Below are 27,076 nucleotides of genomic sequence, written 5' to 3' on the forward strand. Positions count from 1 at the left end.
CCAGGCGGCGCTTTAAAACAGCATCAAAGCCATAGAGAGGGCGATCCTTCGTGGAACTGCTTTGCTGCCCAAACTGCTGTCCAGCTATCCGTGTGAGCAGGGATCTCGCTCTCTGCACCCCAGTGAACGGCTGCACCCGCCCGCCAGTCTCCCGCTGCCCGGCCGCTCCAATTACCAGCAAGAGCGGGGGCGCCAGGAGGAGACCGGCGAGGGGCTTGACTACAAGACCCACAAGCCCTTGCGAGGTCCAGCGGCATCGCCGAGCGCCAGGCGGCGCTTTAAAACAACATCAAATCCGTCTCGCGGGACGCGAGCGGGACGCCTGGGCGAAGCCTGGGCCAAGGGTGGGCCCGTCGTAGCCCGTCACAGACCGGAGGAGACCGGACCGGGCGCACCCCCCTAACATCCAAGCTAAGGTAATTACTTGTGAAATAGCTATAAATATACCAACCGAGTGCATAATCATTAAAGCACGAAACATAACGCACTGGAAAGACAGGTATTCTATTCCACTTGGTCAATAAACACACTATGTCAACAAGAGGTTCAAGAAGTAAAACCTTAAAGAAAAATATGGAGACCACAGTTGGCCCTATTGATCAGTTTCTCCATAAAGTAAATGAAACCATTGACCAAACAGTACAGATGATTGATCGCTGTGTCTCCTACGAACTCGATCAAGCACGACGTTCATCCATGGGTCTCCTGGCACAGGCCCAAACTCCAAACGCTACTCTTCAGAACAAGTCTATCTCCGAGACGAATGCTGAAATACACGCCCTACCAAATACAGTTGATCTCTCAGTAGCTTCGCAACTGTCGAACTCACAATCCTCTCAGGATCTCGAACAGACCCCCGACATTTTTGCTACAACACAACTAACACAAACTGAATCAACACAAACGGAGCTAACACAATTTGACACCAGAGGTATTAGGGAAGGAGCCATTCCTAAAACTCTGACCCTACCTGGAAAACGCCTTATGAGTCCAACCCGTACAACTCTCACAATCCCTGATTCAGATTTATCTTCAATGGCCTTAAACCTACAGAATACTCTTAACACAGCTCATTCAAATAATATTAGGTCTGACGTACTTATAATCGAAGATCATCCGAATAGACATAACTCAAAACAATCTCGACAAGATAAGATGGTTCAAAACTCTACAAGTAACTCAAAGGTAGAATCCCTTTTATTAAAAGAAATATTGGAAATTGTAAAACATCAGCTTCATCCGATTCAAAAAAGTCTTGAAATAATAGAAAAACAAATGGCGATTCTGATTGCTACAGTAAACACAACTACCAACCCAAAGAAAAAAGACTTATCAACCTTATCAGACCTCACCACTAATCACGGTAAAATTAACGTTACCAACAACCAGAAACAGGGAGTGAACAATCTTACTACCGCAAAGTCGACCAATAATACAATCGTAACCACAAGTGAACGAAAAGGAATATTAACCAAGTCAACTGTCCCCTCGAAGCCTAAACCTAATCAGGATAAAGCAAAACCTACTACAGACCCACAAAATCAACCATCATCAAACCAGATTCCGGAAAAAACATTACCATTAACTACCCTCACTAACCCACCTGTATTAAATACTCCCCGACAAGATCCACCGCAGAGAACAAATACTAAATCAGAGCGAATAAATAAAAGACGGCCCAAGGTAGTTAATCTCCCGCCGGAAGCAGCACCCTTCGTTGCTATATTAACTGGAGTCCCAGAACTAAGTAAAGACACTGACGAACCCACCTGGTCCCTACTAAATAAAGCACGCTATTGGCTAAATGTCAACAGGCCCAATTACCCGAATACCATCACCAGAATCACCACAGTCAGAAGAGTGTCCTGGATAGGTCATCAGCCAAAATCAATTCACGGTGACTGTATCATAGTCAACTTTGAAAATCCACGAGCAGTGGACTATATCTGTTCCTGGGACATCCCAGAAGAGAACGAAGGGATAAATGTCAAACGACTATCGTTCTTCTATCCTCGACAAACCAATCGTTTCGAGGACCCCAGCTGGCCATCAAACTGGTCATGGAGTCAACCTGACCAAGGTCCAAGAAACTGGAATCAGGGCGATAGAGGCCAGGGTAACCACCAAAGGTTCCAGCTGCAGGGAGAATGGGGAAGTGACCATAGAGAACGAAGTGACTGGAACAACTACGGTAGGAGGACGTATCAACACCAGTACCGAGAACCCTGGACCGGAATTCCAACTTTTAATCATTACAGCGGTTTAGACATGGTCGATTGACCACTATCACAACACGTCACATCAACTTCTCCGCGCACTCCCAGACGACAAATTTCACCTTCACCAAATAAACTGAATAATAAGCCGATTGACAAGACCCACAGCTCACAAAAAGATAGAAAAGATGATCTCACCTTAGAAACGACATCTCAAAATGAAAGCAACCCCGTCTCGGACACAGAAGATGAGATAACTTCGAACGTAGACAATCCAATTCTGTCTATAGAAGCAGCACATTCAGATCCCCCGTCTCAAACTGCCCACTCCACCGCTGAAAATGAGAGAAAAATACTATTTTGGAACGTGGCGGGACTGGCAACCAAGTATCTTGAAAAAACCTTTCTAGATCTGGTCCATACAAATGACTTAGTCTGCCTTCAGGAGACATGGCTGAACGACCCAATACATCTGGTGGGTTTCAGAACCTACTTCTCTCAAGCAACAAAATCATCATTTGGGAGAAGTAAAGGGGGCCTAATCACATACATTTCCAACCTTTGGCCCTGTCAGAATATAACGCCAATTGCACTTCTTCAGAATTACCAAATCATTGACATAAAGGTATCACACCAAGTCATCTATACCATAATAAATTTTTATAATAATATGACCTTGTCGGAATTCACTAAAGCTCTAAGTGAAATCAATGATACAATAAATGAACTAAAAAACAAACATGCTAAAGTTACCCACCCCATAATTTGGGGAGGAGATTTCAATCTTAATATCTGCAGCAAAAGCGACGCCCCAACATGTGGGATCACAGATGAACAAGACAACCCTGTTACGCATTTTTCCCATACAGAGGAAGGAAACATCATCCAGGCTATTATGTCTGAGGCAGACATAGGGTTCGCAAACTTGTTAGCAACGCCAACTATCCAATTTAAACCAACGTTCCATGGAAGAGGCGCCCAAACATTAATTGATTACATCTTAATCTCCACTAACAGCGCCACAAGCATAAATCACTTCGCATTGGATACCAATGTACTTAGCGATCATTATCCACTTAGACTAACTTACTTAGAGCCTGGTCATCACAAAACGCAAGCAAAGGATTACAACGGCCTTTTACATCAAGAGAACCTTACACTAAATAGACTGAATGGCTTCACCCTCAAATGGGGTAACCTTGATCAAGACGTAACTTGCGCAAGTATAATCAAAAAATGCATGACCTATATTGATATTTGTCTAAATCCCTTGGCCACTCCAATGGAAATTCTGACTAATTACAATGAGATAGTAAAAATCATCGGTACTGAATTAACGAAACCCAGGAAACAAAGTAATACACTAGGAAAAGGTTGGTTTGACTCTCAGTGTACAAAAACTTATTCAGCATTAAAGAAAGCCTTAGCAAAAAAAGATCGAAACAGAGAAGAGATTGGACAACTAAGGAAAATATACAAGCTCTCATTGAGGCAGAGGAAAAAAGAGATACAAAGTAATCTCTGGTCTCAACTCCTAAATAGCAGCACACAAAAGGACAATGTAGCCTTCTGGAAAATCGTAAAATCGCCATTTTTAAATGGAAAAAACGACGGGCCTTCGCTGGATGTTGCAATAACCGCCGAAGACTGGGTGCAACATTTCACAGAGGTCTTCAGCAAGGACAAAACTGGAGACTTGGTCTCTACTCCCCAGCTCCTCCCTCCAGTGAACTACCCGATAAAAATTCAATTCACTATGAATGAGGTAACAAAGGCGATAAAAACTGCAAAAAATGGCAAAGCCCCAGGACCGGACTCTGTCCCAATGGACCTTTACAAATCACTCCCTGATCTCTGGTCCCCTCTTCTAACCAAGGTCTTGAATGCAGCCAAGGAAACCACCCTCCCGAACTCCTGGTCTACATCGATTCTGGTCCCCATATTTAAGAAAGGCAACAGAGACTCCCCCACCTGCTACCGCCCCATTTCCCTCCTGGATTCGGTCGGGAAGATGGCAGGGAGGATACTTCTAGACCGTCTCCAGGAGTGGTCCACAGAACATGGGGCACTATCAGATCTCCAATTTGGGTTCAGGCCAGGCCTGAGCACTGTGGACCAAGTCCTAAATTTAACACTGCTGGCTGGAAAATACATCTCAGCAAAAAAATCAACTCTACACATGGTCTACGTTGACCTTACGGCAGCGTTTGACTGTGTAGAACATTCAAAACTTTGGGCAATAATGCTACAAATGGGGATCGAGCCTGCAATCATAGACTTCCTGCGTGAGTTATACTCTGGAGCCACGGGAAAGGTTCGATATGGTCTGGAGGGCCAACTCACCGACAGCTTTCAAGTACAGAAGGGGGTCAGGCAAGGGTGCGTACTGGCCCCCTTCCTATTTACGCTCTACACAAACGGACTAGAAGCGGCCATGCTACAAGGCGTACAAGATCTCCCAGAAGTGGGTCGGCGACCGATCCCAGCATTGTTATATGCTGACGATGCTGTGATCCTGGCACGAACTCCGATCCAGTTACAAAAAGCATTAAACAACTACTGCACTTTCATGGCAAGCCTCAATCTAAAAGTCAATATAAAAAAAACTTTTGTGATGCACGCTGGTACTAAAAGGAAAAAAGTAAAGTCAATATTTGTGGATAAAATCCCACTTGAAAGAACTAAAACTTACTCATACCTCGGCATCACTATTGACGAAGAGTTTAACTGGAAACAAGCAATTACATCACGTAAGCTGTCTCTCTCAAGAACCATTGGTGCTTTAAAAGCGTTCTCCCTTCGCCTAGGAAAAAGACCTATAACAGAGATGCTAAAAATTTATAGCGCAAAATGCATCAGCACTGCTATTTTTGGTGCAGGAGTTTGGGGAACAGCCAACGCTGAACAAATACAGAAAATTGAAAACCTCTTTTTAAAATTCTTAATAGCAGTTCCTAAATCCACAACTACTTTCGGTTGCCACTTGGAACTTGGATTGGATCATATTGCAGACCTCATTAAGATTCAGCCCATCATGCTGTGGCGCAGAATATGGGCCACAGATGAATGTCATCTGACAAGAGCAATTATCGACGACTGCATGAAACTAGATTCTATGAACAAGATTAAGTGGCTAAGATACGTAAAGTCGTTTTTTGCGGATATTGGTCTTTCGAGGTTCTTTGAAGAACCTCAGTCAGTAACAGACGTATCAAAGAAAGACTTAAAAAAGCTATGCCTGTCCCATCTAACTCAACTGCGACTGATGTCCGAAATAGGAAAGCCATCTGTCCAACACTGCCTTATGATACAACTGACCCCATCTATCCAATCGTATCTGCAGTATGACCTGACGCAATTTGAAAAGTTCCTTCTCACCCGCTTCAGGTTTAATCTCTTTCACATCATGGTTTCATTCCCGTCACAGAACATTTGGACACCTAATACGATACTGTGCCCCTGTGACTCTGTTTCATTTCAGTCCACGATACATGTTCTTTTCTTTTGTAGATTTTATACGCCACTTCGTAAAAGGTGGATTACACCAATTTTAAAAGTTATGAAGATCCGCAGATGCCGCCCAGCATACCTGGCGCTGCAGTTTCTGGAAAACATCTTAGCAACGAAATCCGTCGTACATTACCTAAAACTGTGCCTCAGGCATCGCATGAACTTATGAAAAATAAATAGCTGCATCAAACACGGACTTTAGAGACAGTATAGTGCTCTCTGTGAGAGATTAATCTTTTATATTAATCTTTTATATTTTTGAATCTAATGTTGTCAATAACTTTATTGGTATTTTTTATTGTGTATATTTGTACTTTTATGGCTTTCATCACGAAAACCGAATAAAGTTCTTTTTGATTGATTGAAGTCTAGCATCCTGAAAATGCATACATTCTAAATTAAAATTGTACATCCTAGCATTAAGGGCCAACGGCAAGGTCTTAACCGGTGTCAGATCCCTACTACAAAAATCTCGCCCTCGCGGTGCGAGTGGCGCATGCTCAGAGGACTCTACCCCCATTGCCAACTGCAACTTCCCTTGTCGTGGGGGCCCCCTTTCCACTCTTCCACTCGACGCCATCTTAAAGGTCGTCCGAGTTCCCGTGTGAGGTATCTGTAGGAAGGACAGCGTGGACTCCCCCCCCATCCCCACATTCTCTATCCGCCGTCGCGGATATCCGGCCCCCGGGAAATTCGTAGGAGGGGCATCTAGCCGCCTCCCCCCGGGGAGGGGCCTATGGCCGTCTCCCCCTAGGCGACCCATCCTTAGTGGGTGCCGCCTCCCCGTGGAAGGGGCCAATGGCCGTCTCCCCCCGGGCGCTCCCATCCATTCTGGGTGGCGCCCCCGTCTAGGGACCTTGAAATTACTGCTCACCGATCATGACCTTACCGCCCGACCAAAAAATAAATACAACAGTTGTTTACCTACTAAGGAAAGAAAAAATTCTGACATAGCCTTGATGTGTCATCAACTGCTCTCTCCTACAAAGGAAAACATTATCCTAAAGGCAGAAGTCACATCATTATCTGAAACATTCCTTTACCTCTCTACAAAGGAAAAAAGGCCTATACATTTCCCTCTAAGCAAAACTTTATTTAAACAAACATTGCCATAAGGGGCTGGTGGGTGGGTCAAAATTGCCGCTTGTTCCGTCGAGGGCTCACGAGCAACGAGTGGGTGCAGCCTTCAGAGCACAGGAACAAGAGGACGCTTCTTCGGATTCCCGCTCTATTTATCCTTCTGCGGGAGGGCGGGGACCCTCCTCCGGTACACCTACTGGGCGTGGTCTTCCGTGCGGGTGTCTAGGACAACCCCTTCTGGGCGGGAAAAGGCGCGCCCCGGCTACGCCACTTCGGGCATACCAGCCGAGCCACGCCTCCCGCCCAAAATGGTTTCCCGGGGGGATCGGGGCACCCATCCATACGTTCGGGGGGACCGAGTGGTCGCCCCTTTCCATTCTCATCAAAGAGCTATATTCTTTAAAAAATGAAAAAGAGTAAGTGAAATGGAGTGCATTGATAATGGAAAGGAAAATGAGTAAGAAAGAACAGAAAGGTATGAGAGGAGAAAGGAAGTGAAGTAGGGGGACTGAAAGAAGGTGAAGGTTGGAAAATGTTGAAAAGGAACAGGGGTGTGGAAGGGTAAGAAAAGATGCATTGCTGGAGTTGAAGGCTGAAGGCCTCATTTATGAAGCCATGCGTCACCTTAACACCACCAGAGCGTCACTTTTTGTGACGCATCAGTCCAGTAAAAAATGCACCTTATTTATTCATATTTACAAGTGGTGCATCTAGGTAGATGCGTCACTTTGTAAGCCCCTGCGCCACATTATTCCTACGTCAGGTGTAATGTATGCAAAAGGGACGTATTGACGCAAGAAAGGGTCGTAGAGGTGACGCAGTGAAATCTATGAGATATCACTGCTTCACTTTTATGACGCTGTTGCGTCCAAATCTTACGCCTGTTTCACAGCAGGCGTACAGGCCCTTTCACATGGGGCTTGGCCCCATGTGAAAGGATACATTGCTGGAGTTGCTTCATTTTTGTGACACACTCCAGCAATGCTTCACTTTTGCGCTTACAGATACGTCTGAAATACTAACGTATCTAAAAGAACTTCCAACATAATACGTCATAAATTTAATATGACGCATGAGTAGAAGACTGAAGGACTCATTTATGAGGCCATGCGTCACTTTAACGCCACTGATGCGTTACTTTTTGTGACGCACCAGTGCTGTAAAAAATGCACCTTATTCAGTCATATTTACAAAGTGACACATCTAGGTAGTTGCGTCACTTTGTAAGCCCCTGCGCCATATTATTCCTACGTCAGGTGTAATGTATGCAAAAGGGACGTATTGGCGCAAGAAAGGGTCGTAGAGGTGACACAGTGAATAAACTGGAGGCCTCATTTCTGAAAAGTGACGCATCGCTGCGTGAAAACAGCGATGCGTTACTTTTGTGTGCGCACTCCTTACGACATTCCAGATGTGTCATATTTAATGTATGACGAATCATGTCGCAAGGAGTTACAGATACGTCAGTATTTCTGACGTATCTGTAAACACAAAAGTGACGCATTGCTGGAGTGTGTCACAAAAGTGACGCAACTCCAGTAATGTGTCCTTTCACATGGGGAAAGCCCCATGTGAAAGGTCTTGCGTCAGTCTTACGCCTGTTGTGAGGCAGGCGCAAGATTTTGACGCAACAGCATCCTAAAAGTGACGCCGTGAAATCTCATAGATTTCACTGCGTCACTATTACGAAGCTTTTTGTGGGGGAACGCCCCCTCTCCATACATTATACCTGACGCAGGTATAATGTGGCGCAGGGTTTTAAAAAGTGACCCATCTACCTAGATGCGTCACTTTTTAAATATAGCGCAACGAGGCGCATTTTTTACACCGCTGGTGCGTCACAAAAAGTGACGCACAGGCGGCGCAAAACTGTCACAAGGCCTTCATAAATAAGGCCCTGGATTTTCCCCATGCTTCGCTCCCCGGTGCGCTTCCCGGTGTGCCTCCCGGTGCGCGTACCGGGCGCTCCACCCGCGCAAATCGAAAAAAAATATTTTTTTTAAATGCCCCGCGGGACCCTATTTCAGCCCCCACATCAAACCTAGGGAGTCAGGAGGGGGTCTACCCTGCCCCCTTATAGTCATTTCTCCCTTTTTTTATGTCACCTCTTGTATCTCGATCCTACCGAGACACAAGATGGCGGCCACTCCGGACTGTTTAGAATGTTTACAGACACCCGTGAGCCAATCAGCTTTCCGCGCGCAAGTCGCGTGTCGCGCCCGGTGCGCTATATATATTTTTTTGAACCTAAATTACTCAAAATCCACTGGAGCACATATCTTGAGACATAGCAAAGGCACATCGGGATACCAGTCCCTACAATTTTGCCAAGTTTGGTGGAAATCCATTCAGCCGTTTGGGCTAAAAGTGAGGTCGACCGCCCTTTGGAAATTAACATGGGGAAAACAAGTTTTGGGACCCCCCTTTTATCTCGGCCCCCGCTTCACGAATCCCCCCCCAAACTTTCAGAGAAGGACCGGGCGTCGAAGAGGCCATTTTGAGGAAATTTTCAGGCAGATTCGTCAACGGGCGCCAAAGTTATTTCAAATAGAATTTTGAGATTTAACATTGAAAAAAATCCTAACAATAACTACCTACTGGCGACCGCCAGTAGGTAATATATATATATATATATATATATATATATATATATATATACATGGCATGTGAACAAGGGCCCTTGAAGCCCGAAACGCGTATAGCCCTCCTGTTTTACCAGCTGCAATAAAGTAAAGAACCTGTGAATCCACTGGTCGGTCTCCTACTTTGCCTGCCTCGCCGGTCCTGGGTGGATCAGGAAGTGGCGTTTGTGGAGTTTCGACATATATATATATATATATATTACCTACTGGCGGTCGCCAGTAGGTATATATAGTTAGGATTTTTTCTCTATGGAACTTTTGAAAATTCTATGTCTAATAACTTTGGCGTTTGGGGACGGAATCGGCTGAAATTTTCAGGAAAATGGCACATTGTGTTTCCGAGCAGCCCCTGAAAATTTGGGGGGGGTTCCGTCAAGGGGGGGCCGAGAAAAAAGGGGGTCCCAAAACTCGTTTTTCCCATTCATTTTTCCATAGGGCCTTTGGCCTCACTTTTAGCTCGAACGGCTGAATGGATTTACACGAAACTTGGCAAAATTGTAGGGACTGTTAGCCCGATGTGCCTTTGCTGGGTCTCAATATATGTGCTCCAGTGGATTTTGAGAAATTAACGTTTTAAAAAACAGATATATCTGTGACAGCGTCCTAGATAGCGCTCCAGATCGCGTACTTTTCGCGTAACGGAGCTTTGCGAAGCGAAGCTGATTGGCTCTCCGGTGTCTGTCAACATTCTAAACAGTCCGGTGCGGCCGCCATCTTGTCTCTCGGTAGGATCGAGACAAGAGCAGGAGAAAAACGAAGGGGGAATTTAATGAAAGGGGGCAAGGTAGACCCCTCTTGACCCCCTAGGAATGATGTTGGGGTTATTAAAGGGTCCCGTGGGGCAAATAAAAAAAATTTGATTTTTCGCGGTAGAAGCGCTTCTCGGTTCGCGAACCGGGTAGCGAATCGGGACGCGAAACGGGAATTCGCCATTTTGTGTTTCGTTTTAATTAAATTACAAGATGGAGGAAAAACAATGTGAGAAATGGGTATAAGGGGGTATGGGAGACGTATCCTGACCTCCTATGTTTTCTGAGGGTGGTTGAGGAGGCTCATATATGTTGATACTTGTCTTCCAGTGGTTGCGGGTGGTTTTTTTTTTTTTTTGCCGCTTGACTTCTGTTAACGATCGATTCGAAGGAAATTAGGAAGTGTTGATCGCCATTTTGACACTGCGAGTAAATATGTTGTTAAAAATAATTGTTATAAATTAATTCGTATTGATAAACATTGTCTGCGCCATCTTGCCTTTTTTCCAATGCCACACTTTTTGTTGTGTACGGCAGCCATTTTAGATGTCTTGACCAGACCCACTCTCTGTACGCCGCAGATCCTCAGCATGGCTCCCCACCCTCGCAAGCATCTCCCCCACGCACTGGTCACCCGTGCTCTCTCTCTCATGCATGGGCCATAAACTTCCCCCATCTGTGCTGCTCTTCCCTGAGTATCACACCCTGTGCCCGCCCGACACCTCCCTTTCACCCTGTTCACTACCGCACCCTCTGACACTCCTCTGTGTCTGATTGTCCAGGCCGGTCCCAGGCTATCACCTAGCCCTGCGGATGTAGTTTATGGCCCCAACTGTAAAGAATCACCCCTGTTCAGAGGAGTTACAGTAGATCAAGGTCGCCACCTCATGAGATCCGTCACAGCACACGCGTTCCTACTATCTGATAACGATCCTGTATTGTGATTGGGGAGGGGATTCTCACTGTAAGGGTGTGTGGGACCTAGCCTGAAGCGGAAGATTCCAGGGATGCCTTTTTGTACATCAAAGTCTTCACAATTATGAGTCACATTAAAAATATATAGCACTCCAATAAAGTAGTAGGATTATAACACTTTAATAACTTATAAATATATACAACGCTCCAACAAAGTAAACACGTTAAAAAAAAACTTTTTAAACAACTATTTATATGACATTGCTTTAACCAGGATAGACAAAGAAATGACAAAGTGATGTAAAAGTTTCTGAAAGAAATGTCAAGAACGTCCCATGTGAAAGGGAATTTTATCTGGCAATTTTTTTCTTCTCCTTCTCATGAAAAGAAAGTTAATGCCAGGTTCGTTACCTGCCTCATCTGCAAAAAAGCTATGGTAATCATACCATGCATCGGCACATGGAGAGGTGGCACCCTCTTAATTATTCTAAAGCACAACTTCGAGATTTGGTGGATAATCCCCTTTCGGCAAAAACATCCATCAATGACTTAGCAATAAGTGAAATGGAGTGCATTGATAATGGAAAGGAAAATGAGTAAGAAAGAACAGAAAGGTATGAGAGGAGAAAGGAAGTGAAGTAGGGGGACTGAAAGAAGGTGAAGGTTGGAAAATGTTGAAAAGGAACAGGGGTGTGGAAGGGTAAGAAAAGATGCATTGCTGGAGTTGAAGGCTGAAGGCCTCATTTATGAAGCCATGCGTCACCTTAACACCACCAGAGCGTCACTTTTTGTGACGCATCAGTCCAGTAAAAAATGCACCTTATTTATTCATATTTACAAGTGGTGCATCTAGGTAGATGCGTCACTTTGTAAGCCCCTGCGCCACATTATTCCTACGTCAGGTGTAATATATGCAAAAGGGACGTATTGACGCAAGAAAGGGTCGTAGAGGTGACGCAGTGAAATCTATGAGATATCACTGCGTCACTTTTATGACGCTGTTGCGTCCAAATCTTACGCCTGTTTCACAGCAGGCGTACAGGCCCTTTCACATGGGGCTTGGCCCCATGTGAAAGGATACATTGCTGGAGTTGCTTCATTTTTGTGACACACTCCAGCAATGCTTCACTTTTGCGCTTACAGATACGTCTGAAATACTAACGTATCTAAAAGAACTTCCAACATAATACGTCATAAATTTAATATGACGCATGAGTAGAAGACTGAAGGACTCATTTATGAGGCCATGCGTCACTTTAACGCCACTGATGCGTTACTTTTTGTGACGCACCAGTGCTGTAAAAAATGCACCTTATTCAGTCATATTTACAAAGTGACACATCTAGGTAGTTGCGTCACTTTGTAAGCCCCTGCGCCATATTATTCCTACGTCAGGTGTAATGTATGCAAAAGGGACGTATTGGCGCAAGAAAGGGTCGTAGAGGTGACACAGTGAATAAACTGGAGGCCTCATTTCTGAAAAGTGACGCATCGCTGCGTGAAAACAGCGATGCATTACTTTTGTGTGCGCACTCCTTACGACATTCCAGATGTGTCATATTTAATGTATGACGAATCATGTCGCAAGGAGTTACAGATACGTCAGTATTTCTGACGTATCTGTAAACACAAAAGTGACGCATTGCTGGAGTGTGTCACAAAAGTGACGCAACTCCAGTAATGTGTCCTTTCACATGGGGAAAGCCCCATGTGAAAGGTCTTGCGTCAGTCTTACGCCTGTTGTGAGGCAGGCGCAAGATTTTGACGCAACAGCATCCTAAAAGTGACGCCGTGAAATCTCATAGATTTCACTGCGTCACTATTACGAAGCTTTTTGTGGGGGAACGCCCCCTCTCCATACATTATACCTGACGCAGGTATAATGTGGCGCAGGGTTTTAAAAAGTGACCCATCTACCTAGATGCGTCACTTTTTAAATATAGCGCAACGAGGCGCATTTTTTACACCGCTGGTGCGTCACAAAAAGTGACGCACAGGCGGCGCAAAACTGTCACAAGGCCTTCATAAATAAGGCCCTGGATTTTCCCCATGCTTCGCTCCCCGGTGCGCTTCCCGGTGTGCCTCCCGGTGCGCGTACCGGGCGCTCCACCCGCGCAAATCGAAAAAAATTATTTTTTTAAAATGCCCGCGGGACCCTATTTCAGCCCCCACATCAAACCTAGGGAGTCAGGAGGGGGTCTACCCTGCCCCCTTATAGTCATTTCTCCCTTTTTTTATGTCACCTCTTGTATCTCGATCCTACCGAGACACAAGATGGCGGCCACTCCGGACTGTTTAGAATGTTTACAGACACCCGTGAGCCAATCAGCTTTCCGCGCGCAAGTCGCGTGTCGCGCCCGGTGCGCTATATATATTTTTTTGAACCTAAATTACTCAAAATCCACTGGAGCACATATCTTGAGACATAGCAAAGGCACATCGGGCTACCAGTTCCTACAATTTTGCCAAGTTTGGTGGAAATCCATTCAGCCGTTTGGGCTAAAAGTGAGGTCGACCGCCCTTTGGAAATTAACATGGGGAAAACAAGTTTTGGGACCCCCCTTTTATCTCGGCCCCCGCTTCACGAATCCCCCCCAAACTTTCAGAGAAGGACCGGGCGTCGAAGAGGCCATTTTGAGGAAATTTTCAGGCAGATTCGTCAACGGGCGCCAAAGTTATTTCAAATAGAATTTTGAGATTTAACATTGAAAAAAATCCTAACAATAACTACCTACTGGCGACCGCCAGTAGGTAATATATATATATATATATATATACATGGCATGTGAACAAGGGCCCTTGAAGCCCGAAACGCGTATAGCCCTCCTGTTTTACCAGCTGCAATAAAATAAAGAACCTGTGAATCCACTGGTCGGTCTCCTACTTTGCCTGCCTCGCCGGTCCTGGGTGGATCAGGAAGTGGCGTTTGTGGAGTTTCGACATATATATATATATATATATATATATATATATTACCTACTGGCAATAGCCAGTAGGTATATATAGTTAGGATTTTTTCCCTATGGGATTTCTGAAAATTCTATGTCTAATAACTTTGGCGTTTGAGGACGGAATCGGCTGAAATTTTCAGGAAAATGGCACATTTTGTTTCTGAGCAGCCCCTGAAAATTTGGTAGAGTTTCGTCAAGGGGGGGCTGAGAAAAAAGGGGGGTCCCAAAACGCGTTTTTCCCATTCATTTTTCCATAGGGCGGTTGGACTCACTTTTAGCTCGAACGGCTGAATGGATTTGCACGAAACTTGGCAAAATTGTAGGGACTGTTAGCCCGATGTGCCTTTGCTAGGTCTCAATATATGTGCTCCAGTAGTTTTTGAGAAATTAACGTTCAAACCAAGATATATATCTGTAACAGCGCTCTGGGCAGCGATCCGGTCCGCTTACTTTTCGCGAAACGGAACTTTGCGCGCAGAAAGCTGATTGGCTCTCCGGTGTCTGTCAATATTCTAAACAGTCCGGAGCGGCCGCCATCTTATCTCTCGGTAGGATCGAGAGAGAAGAGGTGAAAAACGAAGGGGGAATTTATTGAAAGGGTGCAAGGTATACCCCTCTTGACCCCCTAGGATTGTTGTTGGGGTTATTAAAGGGTCCCGTGGGGAAAATAAAAAAAAAAAAGATTTTTCACGGTAGAAGCGTTTCCCGGGCCGCGAACTGGGCCGCAAACTGGTAGCGAAACGGGAATTCGCCATTTTGTGCTTCGTTTTAATTGTTTAGAGACAAAAATTATCGCCGCACATCGGCCACAATGCATGAATATCGTTGAAAAGTCAGCGATATTCATGCATTATCCAGCAAATGCTCTTAGCCATGTTATCCACCTTCCATTGGATAACAGAAAGCTGATTGGCTCTCCGGTGTCTGTCAACATTCTAAATAGTCCGGAGCGGCCGCCATCTTATCTCTCGGTAGGATCGAGAGAGAAGAAGAGGTGAAAAACGAAGGGGGAATTTATTGAAAGGGGGCAAGGTATACCCCTCTTGACCCCCTAGGAATGTTGTTGGGGTTATTAAAGGGTCCCGTGGGGAAAATAAAAAAAAAAATATTTTTCACGGTAGAAGCGCTTCACGGGCCGCGAACTGGGCCGCAAACTGGTAGCGAAACGGGAATTCGCCATTTTGTGCTTCGTTTTAATTGTTTAGAGACAAAAATTATCGCCGCACATCGGCCACAATGCATGAATATCGCTGAAAAGTCAGCGATATTCATGCATTATCCAGCAAATGCTCTTAGCCATGTTATCCACCTTCCATTGGATAACATGGCTAAAAACCGCTCTGTGCGTGAGCTTTTTTTTTTTTTGCTGCGTGACGTTTGTTAACGTTCGATTCGATGGAAATCAGGAAGTGTTGAACACCATTTTGTCACTGCGAGTAAATATTTTGTTATAAATGAATCCTTATTGATAAACATTGTCTGCGCCATCTTGCGTTTTTGTCCAATGCCACAATTTTGTCGTGCACAGCAGCCATTTTAGATGCCTTGACCAGGGCCACTCTCTGCACGCCGTCGATTCTCAGCATGGCTCCCCACCCTCGCACGCATCTCCCCCACGCAATGGTCACCCCCGCTCTCTCTCTCATGCATGGGCCATATACTTCCCCCATCTGCGCTGCTCTTCTCTGAGAATCACACCCTGTGCCCGTTCGACACCTCCCTTTCACCCTATTCACTACCGCACCCTCTGACACTTCTCTTCCTCTGTGTCCGATTGTCCAGGCCGGACCTAGGCTATCACCTAGCCCTGCGGATGTAGTGTATGGCTCCAGCTGTAGAGTATCCAGACATGCCAACCCTCCCGATTCAGGTGTGAGACTACTGATTTTAGTGCTAGTCTTTCGTTTCCCGATTCCTGCAAGGAAAAACCCGGGGGCATATTTCCAACAACTAGCGGTAATTTTTGTCTCTAACTTGTTTAGAGACAATAATTATCGCCGCACTTCGGCGAATTTTATCGCACATAAACCTTGCTATTAGCAAGGTTTATCGCAAATGCGATAAAAAACGGCCGCAATGCATGAATATCGCTGAAAAGTCAGCGATATTCATGCATTAGTCAGCAAATGCTCTTAGCCATGTTATCCACTTCCCATTGAACAAGCGCATGGTCTTTTAAAGATTTGTGAAGTACTCGGGGCGGCGGTGTGTGTGTGTCCTCTTTCAGGAGCGGGCGGGGGGGCACTGGCAGCAATTTGTAGGCCAGGCAGTGTTCAACACGTGCATCACCCTTTCTCTGCCTGCTATTGCGCTCCATGCTTCGGAAAGGTAAGAAAAAGAACGTGCATTTGAGTTTGAAATGTCCGATCTTGTAGCAGTACACTTGCAAAGCCCACACATGACAATAACCCGATTCAAGGCCCCATTCACCCGATTTGTAAAAAAAATATAGTACTCCAAGACAGTTACATTTTAAAATTTTATTAACATTTAAATATAACGAACGCAACAAAAACTGTAAATATATTTAACCATTTTTTGAAATTAACCAGAACTATAACGATAACAACAACAACAACAATAATATAACTTTTATGCCTAAATTACGCAAACATTTAGCTAATCTGCTAAAGGGGGGAGTCGCCATTTCTTTACAATAATCAATAATGAAAAATCCACATCAATAGGGTTGTCCGTTTTCTCGATGCAGCACTATAGTGCAACATAGACAGCACCTGGGGTGTCAAGAGTGAACAGGTCTTTCTTTGTTCCTTAAGATGTTTTTGTGTCAACCTCTTCCGAGAATGCTGATGCGTTAGGGATTTCCTTGTGACAGCTGCTTCATAGACAGACGATATCTTTGTTAAGTCATTAGTGTTAAGTGTGTCTGAAACTCCAGTGCCCTTCTGTTTTACTTTCCACAGACACTACAGAGTTTTGTGTGTTGTTCTTTTGAGCGACAATTATTCCAGAGGTTTCAGGTTCACTTGTTTTGTTCTGCAGTGAGTTAACAGCTTTAGAGAGTTCATGTTTATTTGCTATGTCCTGCTGTTCGTGAACTGCTTCAGAGACGTCAGCCTCATTTTTTATGTTTCAGTAGATCCTGGACCTGCCCGGCCGCGCCCAAAATGGCGCCGGTGTAAATGGGACTCGTAACTGCTTGTTCTGTACTGGTTGCCCAACCTTGATATCACGAGATACATATGCAGTTTTGAAGCACATGGCGGAGGCTTGTCTGCTGTAGTGGGGCGCCCCTTTATCGTTTCAGTCGCCATTCCGCCCGCTTTTGCTACACTGTGCCTCATCCGCCATTCAGCTGTTTACCGCCCGCTCTTACGGCTACAGCGTCTCGCTCACCATGTAGTTGAGTTGCTCCCACTCTTGCGGTGCAGCGGTAGGCGGCTTCCACAGGACTCTTAAAATGGCGGCCGGCTCTTCGGATTTGGGCCTGGTCCAGTAAAATGGCCCTGGGACACCTTGGAACTCGGACGCTTGTCTGCCAGGGCTTGGGTTCCATTCTCGAAAGCGTCCCCTCAGCCTTGAAGATTGTACAAAAGTCTTGGGCGCCCTCGACTCCCGCAGGCTTCCGGTGGGGAGCGGCTGCCATGATTGCTTGCGGAATGGCCACGACGGAGCTACGAGATGGTGGTGCTCTCATGGTGACGCCAGCTTCAGTCTGAAACATCCAGAAACAAGGTGGGGCTTTCATCGTTTGGGAAAAAAAAAGTTTTAATCCAATGAAAAGTGTTATTTTTAGGTCACATGACCTAGTCTTACATAATTAGGAAAAGAAAAGTAAAATGAACCAATGAAAAGTTTTATTAACAAGTCACATGACCTGTTATGCTTACGTTACGCGCTGCGCGGCGCGCTCTGGATCGTTTCCGGGAAGCTGCGCCTTGCGCACCGGAGCACATCCGGGTGCGCTAACGCGTCGCGTCATATGACGCATTACGCGACAATGCAGGTGCAGAATATAGTCAAAATGTCTCCACCAACCAGCGGTCGGAATTCCACCGCTTTCAGCAGTCCAAAAAGTTCGGTCAAATCTTAAGAGCGGGAGCAACTCAACTACATGGTGAGCGAGACGTTGTAGTCGCAAGAGCGAGCGGTAAACAGCTGAATGGCGGAAGAGGCACAGAGTACCAAAAGCGGGCGGAATGGCAACTAAAACGGTAAAGGGGCGCCCTACGACAGCGTGTCTTCAGGTGAAACGGATTGTGGGACAAGGTCCAGAATGAAAGATTCTTCAAAAGGGAAAAAATTCCGCCGGACCCCGGGAGCCGGCCACCTATGCCGGGGGCGATCTCAGGCCTCACCAGGGCAACACGACTTGGGGAGGGGGCAGGAGCCAAGCGCCCCCTCTCAGTCCGCGCCATCTCACCGCCCCTCGGGAGCCTCCGTCAAGCGGTTTAGGGAGGCACCGTATCACATTGTTTTCCAATGCAGTCAGGTCCACAAATGGACCCCACTACTTTGAATAGTGAAGCTGCAGCAGGTGCAAATAAGGTTTAAACAGTGTTACAAGAACTGCTTAGAACTCTGAAGTATGGCACTCAATAACCAGGACTTATGCCATTTATGTAAGGCAGTGACATGGAAGCAACTCAGGGACAAAAAGCATGAACGAACATTCACGTATGAAAATCTTATTTGGAGAAGGGGTAGAATCCAAACGCCCCCTGCCAGTTCGCGCCACTACACTGTATGTGGAAAATCTGAAGCCATCATTCTACAAACTCTCAACGCTTGTTATCAGTGCATGACTTTCATGCTCGATCGATTGAGCTAGCCGGATCGGGCAATAAAAAGTATAAAATAGTTATGTAAATAGTTATTTAATAAAATGTTTTATTCTGTTTCTTTGGTGGTGTGTTGTGTATATTTATAATATTTGCATAGGGTTTGCCGTTATTTTGGGCGGTGTGGGTGGCGGAGTCGAGCTGTTTTGCAGCCCTCATGGTGTGGAGCTCAATTCATTTCACTATTTTCGTATTTCTCATGAAGGGTTATTCCTAATGTTTGTATTTTACCGAGGTTAAAAAGAGATCGAATTAGTGGTCTACTGATTTTGCTCGATTACTTTTATTTTTTTACACGATTTTTCACTATCTGCAAACACTAAACAGAGTATTGCGACTTTGTGCTTGTTTGTAAATAGAGAATGATCCAAAGAGAACCAATTGTAAAACAGTAAATGCTTGGATAATAATCAATCAAATGGAGAGACAAGCAGGTACGACGGATTACAACAGGGGTAAAGGTCTGCGTTAACTACCCTTCACTATCTGCAAGGAGAGAGTACTACTAAGAGAAAAGAGGGGAGGGGGGGGGGCAGCGTTCAAAGCACATCAGCGTGCATAAACACGAAAACGTTTTTACCTATCACGTACTTGACATTTGACAGCTTTTGATGTTTGCTATTAAAAAACCATTGAAATTCACAGAAAAAACCATAGGTTATACTCCATATATAGTTAGGAATTTGCATTTACAAAACCTTGAAAATTCAATGAAAAAACCATTGGTTTTAGGCCATATATAGTTAGGGATTTGCATTTAGAAAACCTTATTTTACTCGCATAAAACCATTGAAATTCCATATATAGTTAGTTGCGCTAACTATATATCGCGCACCCGCAATCCACTGCTGATGATGTCACATATTACATCATTCATGACATGGTCAGTGACATCACTGATGACATCACTGATGACATCTCAAATGACATCACTGATGACATCACTGATGACATCTCAAATGACATCACTGATGACATCTCAAATGACATCACTGATGACATCTCAAATGACATCACTGATGACATCACTGATGACATCTCATTTGACATTACTGATCACATCACTGATTTTATCATTCATGTGATAATACGATGAACCTCTTCAGACTCTAATATAACCTTAGATACAATCAGTGTAAACAGACACTCACAGACTGTCACTCATCCATGGAGTTACTCACACACCTAGTCAGTCATGCAAAGAATCAATCACACCTCCATTTCCTCAACTATACAGTTATGCAAACTTTACTTATTCAAACATATACTAGCACATATTTACTCTCTTATACAATCCCTGATACAAGTTCACAATGATCCATACAGCCACTCACACATTCACTGGCTCTTATGCACAGTTATTTATATATGTCAACTCTCACATGTACTGTGTTTTACATATGTACTTACTTTGACATGTAGCACTGAGATATCCATTCACTCACCAATACACTCATGCACACAGTCAACTGCCCATACAGCTGTTTCCACATGCACTTTTGAAACCATACATCTAGTGAATCAACTGCTCACACATCTATGCACAGAGTCATACACCTCCCAGCCACCCACACACACACTCAGTCTCCCATACAAATACTAAGGTAACCAATCAATAACCCATATAGTTACTCATATAGCTACTTATCAACACATGCAACAGTTTACAGAACAACAGACATAATGATGCACAAATTAAGACAGTTTAGTCACTAACCCATGCACTCAGTGAGACACATTTAATCACTCACTCATACAGTCAGTCATGCACCTACTAAATCCTTCATCCAGACACTTATACATCCACTCATTCTTCAATATGTAAGACATATTTTAACTTCACAGAAACATACAGTCACTGGATGTTGTCATCAGTGATGTCATTTGAGATGTCATCAGTGATGTCATCAGTGATGTCACTGACCATGTCATGAATGATGTAATATGTGACATCATCAGCAGTGGATTGCGGGTGCGCGATATATAGTTAGCGCAACTAACTATATATGGAATTTCAATGGTTTTATGCGAGTAAAATAAGGTTTTCTAAATGCAAATCCCTAACTATATATGGCCTAAAACCAATGGTTTTTTCATTGAATATATATATATATATATATATTTATATTTATATATATATATATATATATATATTACCTACTGGCGGTCGCCAGTAGGTATATATAGTTAGGATTTTTTCTCTATGGAACTTTTGAAAATTCTATGTCTAATAACTTTGGCGTTTGGGGACGGAATTGGCTGAAATTTTCAGGAAAATGGCACATTGTGTTTCTGAGCAGCCCCTGAAAATTTGGGGGGGTTCCGTCAAGGGGGGGCCGAGAAAAAAGGGGGTCCCAAAACGCGTTTTTCCCATTCATTTTTCCATAGGGCCTTTGGCCTCACTTTTAGCTCGAACGGCTGAATGGATTTACACGAAACTTGGCAAAATTGTAGGGACTGTTAGCCCGATGTGCCTTTGCTGGGTCTCAATATATGTGCTCCAGTGGATTTTGAGAAATTAACGTTTTAAAAAACAGATATATCTGTGACAGCGTCCTAGATAGCGCTCCAGATCGCGTACTTTTCGCGTAACGGAGCTTTGCGAAGCGAAGCTGATTGGCTCTCCGGTGTCTGTCAACATTCTAAACAGTCCGGTGCGGCCGCCATCTTGTCTCTCGGTAGGATCGAGAGACAAGAGGAGGAGAAAAACGAAGGGGGAATTTAATGAAAGGGGGCAAGGTAGACCCCTCTTGACCCCCTAGGAATGATGTTGGGGTTATTAAAGGGTCCCGTGGCGCAAATAAAAAAAATGTGATTTTTCGCGGTAGAAGCGCTTCTCGGTTCGCGAACCGGGTAGCGAATCGGGACGCGAAACGGGAATTCGCCATTTTGTGTTTCGTTTTAATTAAATTACAAGATGGAGGAAAAACAATGTGAGAAATGGGTATAAGGGGGTATGGGAGACGTATCCTGACCTCCTATGTTTTCTGAGGGTGGTTGAGGAGGCTCATATATGTTGATACTTGTCTTCCAGTGGTTGCGGGTGGCGTTTTTTTTTTTTTTTGCCGCTTGACTTCTGTTAACGATCGATTCGAAGGAAATTAGGAAGTGTTGATCGCCATTTTGACACTGCGAGTAAATATGTTGTTAAAAATAATTGTTATAAATTAATTCGTATTGATAAACATTGTCTGCGCCATCTTGCCTTTTTTCCAATGCCACACTTTTTGTTGTGTACGGCAGCCATTTTAGATGTCTTGACCAGACCCACTCTCTGTACGCCGCAGATCCTCAGCATGGCTCCCCACCCTCGCAAGCATCTCCCCCACGCACTGGTCACCCGTGCTCTCTCTCTCATGCATGGGCCATAAACTTCCCCCATCTGTGCTGCTCTTCCCTGAGTATCACACCCTGTGCCCGCCCGACACCTCCCTTTCACCCTGTTCACTACCGCACCCTCTGACACTCCTCTGTGTCTGATTGTCCAGGCCGGTCCCAGGCTATCACCTAGCCCTGCGGATGTAGTTTATGGCCCCAACTGTAAAGAATCACCCCTGTTCAGAGGAGTTACAGTAGATCAAGGTCGCCACCTCATGAGATCCGTCACAGCACACGCGTTCCTACTATCTGATAACGATCCTGTATTGTGATTGGGGAGGGGATTCTCACTGTAAGGGTGTGTGGGACCTAGCCTGAAGCGGAAGATTCCAGGGATGCCTTTTTGTACATCAAAGTCTTCACAATTATGAGTCACATTAAAAATATATAGCACTCCAATAAAGTAGTAGGATTATAACACTTTAATAACTTATAAATATATACAACGCTCCAACAAAGTAAACACGTTAAAAAAAAACTTTTTAAACAACTATTTATATGACATTGCTTTAACCAGGATAGACAAAGAAATGACAAAGTGATGTAAAAGTTTCTGAAAGAAATGTCAAGAACGTCCCATGTGAAAGGGAATTTTATCTGGCAATTTTTTTCTTCTCCTTCTCATGAAAAGAAAGTTAATGCCAGGTTCGTTACCTGCCTCATCTGCAAAAAAGCTATGGTAATCATACCATGCATCGGCACATGGAGAGGTGGCACCCTCTTAATTATTCTAAAGCACAACTTCGAGATTTGGTGGATAATCCTCTTTCGGCAAAAACATCCATCAATGACTTAGCAATAAGTGAGTCAGAGGCAAGGGAAACGGTCCCAAATCTGCAAAAGAACTTTGGGCAGATGAGATTGACTTGTGTAGCATGTTGAAAATTAATTTCATGCGTAGAGATGAGTATTACTTTAATAAATAGATCATATGAAAATCATCAATGTCCAAAACGTCCTAGAAAGTATTTTCTAGTTCGCGCCGCCTCTCCCTCCCAGCGCACCCCACGCCGACACCTGGCGTTGATATCCGTGATGTCCGGACCAGGCGATAAGAAAGGGGGGGGGGGGTCGGAGGCAGAGGCAAGACACCACCCCGTGGCCTGCAAGGCGGAAGAAGAAGGGAATCGGGAGACCAGAACATTTTGGCCCATCCACGCCACGGCTGATGGCGGTTAGCTGGGTCCCGCCCTGCACGTGTCGAGGTCTCATCTTCCGGATGGGCGTAACCGTGGCCCTGTTGCACTTCGGGAGTTTCCGGAATGGGGGTAGGTATCTGCTGATTTGTATCTATTTCATGTTACCGTTAATGGGCGTGGCGGGCGGTGGGACAGACATGCTTGGAGCAGTGGCGGGGTGGCGGAGCCTAGCTACCTCGTGGCTGCCGAAACGTCAAGCTTGGCTTTTTTCACTACTTTCATGTTTCTTATTTCTAGCGAAGTCAAAAACTCATCAGTGGCCTACAGATTTTGTTTGATTTCTTTCCCTTTCTTTTCAAGTGTATTTCATGCTAACGTTTCTGTTTAACAGGATACAGTGTTTACTTCGTTTTTTACATATGTCTTCTTTATTAGGGGTACTCTTCGGTTGAGCCAGATGATGTACCTCTAATAAATGGTCCGGGTGGAACTAGTTTCTCAATCAGTGGGGAGTAGATGGGTATGACAGATTACAACGGGGGACAAAGGTCCGCATTACCCACCCTTCACTACTTGCAAAGACTAGACAGAATATTTCTATTCCACGTTATTTACAAACAAAGAATACCTTGAGAGAACTATTCCTTGAACAATAAATGTCCAGCCAATCAATCAATCAGTGGCGAGAAAAATAGGTATGACGGATTACAACGGGGAACAAAAGTCCGCATTACCTATCCTTCACTATCTGCAAAGGGAGACAGAATATTCCTATTCTTCTCTGTTTGTAGACAGGGAATATCTCAAAGAGAAATAATCAATACAAAATTAACAACTTTAAGGTAAATACTCACAATATGACTCCTAAACGAAGTTAAAAAGTAACGGATATAGGTACTTGAGAGGTTTTCCGTGGCAGATAATCTACAATATACACTTGTACATACGAGTCTGATACAGGGCGGATCTCTGTATAACTATGGATAATTAGATATTAGGATGGCATACAAAGCTCCCAACCTTCTTACTTTTTCTCTTAAAGGGTTTCAAATTGGGGACAAATATTAGGCTGTGCTCTAGAGGTTGACGGTGTTGCTCCACTGGTACTCGGGCCTTCTCATGAAGCAGAAGGAGCCGCTCTCAATCTCTTTAACTCTTCCCTTGCAAAGTTGACCGGATTCTTAGTCTGCAACTGCTTCAGCATACTTGCAGTACCACACAAGTCCTTTTTATTGGGGTTTCCTCTTGAAAGCAGTCTTGCATATGCGGCAAGTAACTTTTCTTGCATTCACCTTTTTTAAGACTTGTGAAAATTAATTTCAAAACATTCAATAAATACGGTGTTACTATGCATTGTGTCAAATGCTTTATTAAAAATATGCAGAAAATGTTCCCTTTATTTGTTGTTAAGGTCTTTACAAGAGAATTTGAAAGGAGAAAGTAGGAGATGAATAACACATGTAGGACGTTATATCTCAAACTGCAAAAATTGATAAAGAGGGTGGACCAAAGTCTGCATGTACAATGCCAGTGGAAGCGTTTCAGGCATACTGCGAAGATTTAAAAAAAAAAAAATATTGTCAAGTTTTACTTTGACTTGTGATGTTTGATCTCATTTAGTCACTTCAATCTAAATTTAAACACTAATTTTCTTTTTGTTTTGCAGATTAACTACAATACTTATTTTGGACTCCATATTATATGTTGTTTATTATATTGTTTTGTTACTTATAGTTCTAGTTATTTATTGTAGTGTTATATTTTAGTTATAGTTCCAGTTATTGTTTTAATAAAAGTTAATTAAAAAAGTACATTCGTCTGTTTTTTTGTGGGGGTAGCAGTCATCAATAGAAATTATATTTATAATTTGAAGTATAATGTTGAAGCTCACTCATTAGCAACATATTGTGGTGAAATTTTTTACGTATGTGCTGACGTAAGTGTTCCATAAACTACTACTATGGTAACAGGCAAAATACTGTTTGGGGGTAGGGTATAATACGCAGGAATGCTGTAAAAATAAATGGGCATGGGCTGTTTTGTTTTCCACTGTTGCAACATAAAGTGATCGATAAAAATCCGATAATCAGGCCTATCAGCGACTAAGACAGCAGGTCGAGTCTCTTTTGCTCAACGGCTCCCTCATGGGACGAAGAAACGCCCTTTTTCACGAAATAGGAATATTTTACTTGCAGGACAGTTGTTAATTTCCCGTGAAAATACATTAGCCTGGAACATTGTTAGTGATAAACTGTAAATATATAAAATATATATATATATAAAATATATAAAATATATTTGTGAATTAGAATAAGAATATATGTTACAGCTATAGATATTTGCTATTAAAAAACCATTGAAATTCACTGAAAAAACCATAGGTTTTAGGCCATATATAGTTAGGGATTAGCATTTACAAAACCTTAATTTACTCGCACAAAACCATTGAAATTCGCATATATAGTTAGATGCAATAACTATATATCGCGCACCCGCAATCCACTGCTGATGATGTCACATATTACATCATTCATGACATGGTCAGTGACATCACTGATGACATCACTGATGACATCATCCAGTGACTGTGTGTTTCTGTAAAGTTTAAATATGTCTTACATATTGAAGAATGAGTGGATGTATAAGTGTCTGGATGAAGGATTTAGTAGGTGCATGACTGACTGTATGAGTGAGTGATTAAATGTGTCTCACTGAGTGCATGGGTTAGTGACTAAACTGTCTTAATTTGTGCATCATTATATCTGTTGTTCTATGAACTGCTGCATGTGTTGATCAGTAGCTATATGAGTAACTATATGGGTTATTGATTGGTTGCCCAAGTATTTGTATGGGAGAGTGAGTGTGTGTGTGGGGGTGGCTGGGAGGAGTGTGACTCTGTGCATACATGTCGCGTACTTTTCGCGTAACGGAGCTTTGCGAAGCGAAGCTGATTGGCTCTCCGGTGTCTGTCAACATTCTAAACAGTCCGGTGCGGCCGCCATCTTGTCTCTCGGTAGGATCGAGAGACAAGAGGAGGAGAAAAACGAAGGGGGAATTTAATGAAAGGGGGCAAGGTAGACCCCTCTTGACCCCCAAGGAATGATGTTGGGGTTATTAAAGGGTCCCGTGGCGCAAATAAACAAAAGTCATAAAGTTAGGATTTTGTCTCAGTTTAGTAATAGTAAAGTTAGAAGTCATAATTTTACTACTACTAAATGCCTTCTGTAAATACCAAAAGTAGTAAGTTTAGGATTTTATCTCAGATTAGTTCTGTGAATTGGCCCCCTGGTCACAAAATACAGCACAACTCTGTTTTCTGCACTGGATTTAGGACAATTATAATGATCTGGGCCTTAGATTTAAGCTGAGTGCTAAAGAACAAGTATTAGCCATACATGAAAGTAATGGAAATAATAAGGGTGAGTCTACTATGCTAATTGTAGACCACACAATATTGAACCTTATACTGGAAGAATCACCGAAAAATCCCTTAAATATTTTCTAATAAATTGAGGAAATTAAAAGAACTAGCTTCACATTAGAATATTAGCCCAAGTAATGCCTTACTCAGTGTGAGAAAAGTCTTATCTACTGAAATGTAAAAAGTGGTTAGTGAGGGTATAATAGAACACATAGATTTCTCACTGTGGGTTTTCCCACTAGTCGCTGCCTGCAAGAAAGATGAAATGCTAAG

This window comes from Lissotriton vulgaris, chromosome 7 (genome assembly GCF_964263255.1).
Source record: "Lissotriton vulgaris chromosome 7, aLisVul1.2, whole genome shotgun sequence".
Lineage (NCBI taxonomy): Eukaryota > Metazoa > Chordata > Amphibia > Caudata > Salamandridae > Lissotriton > Lissotriton vulgaris.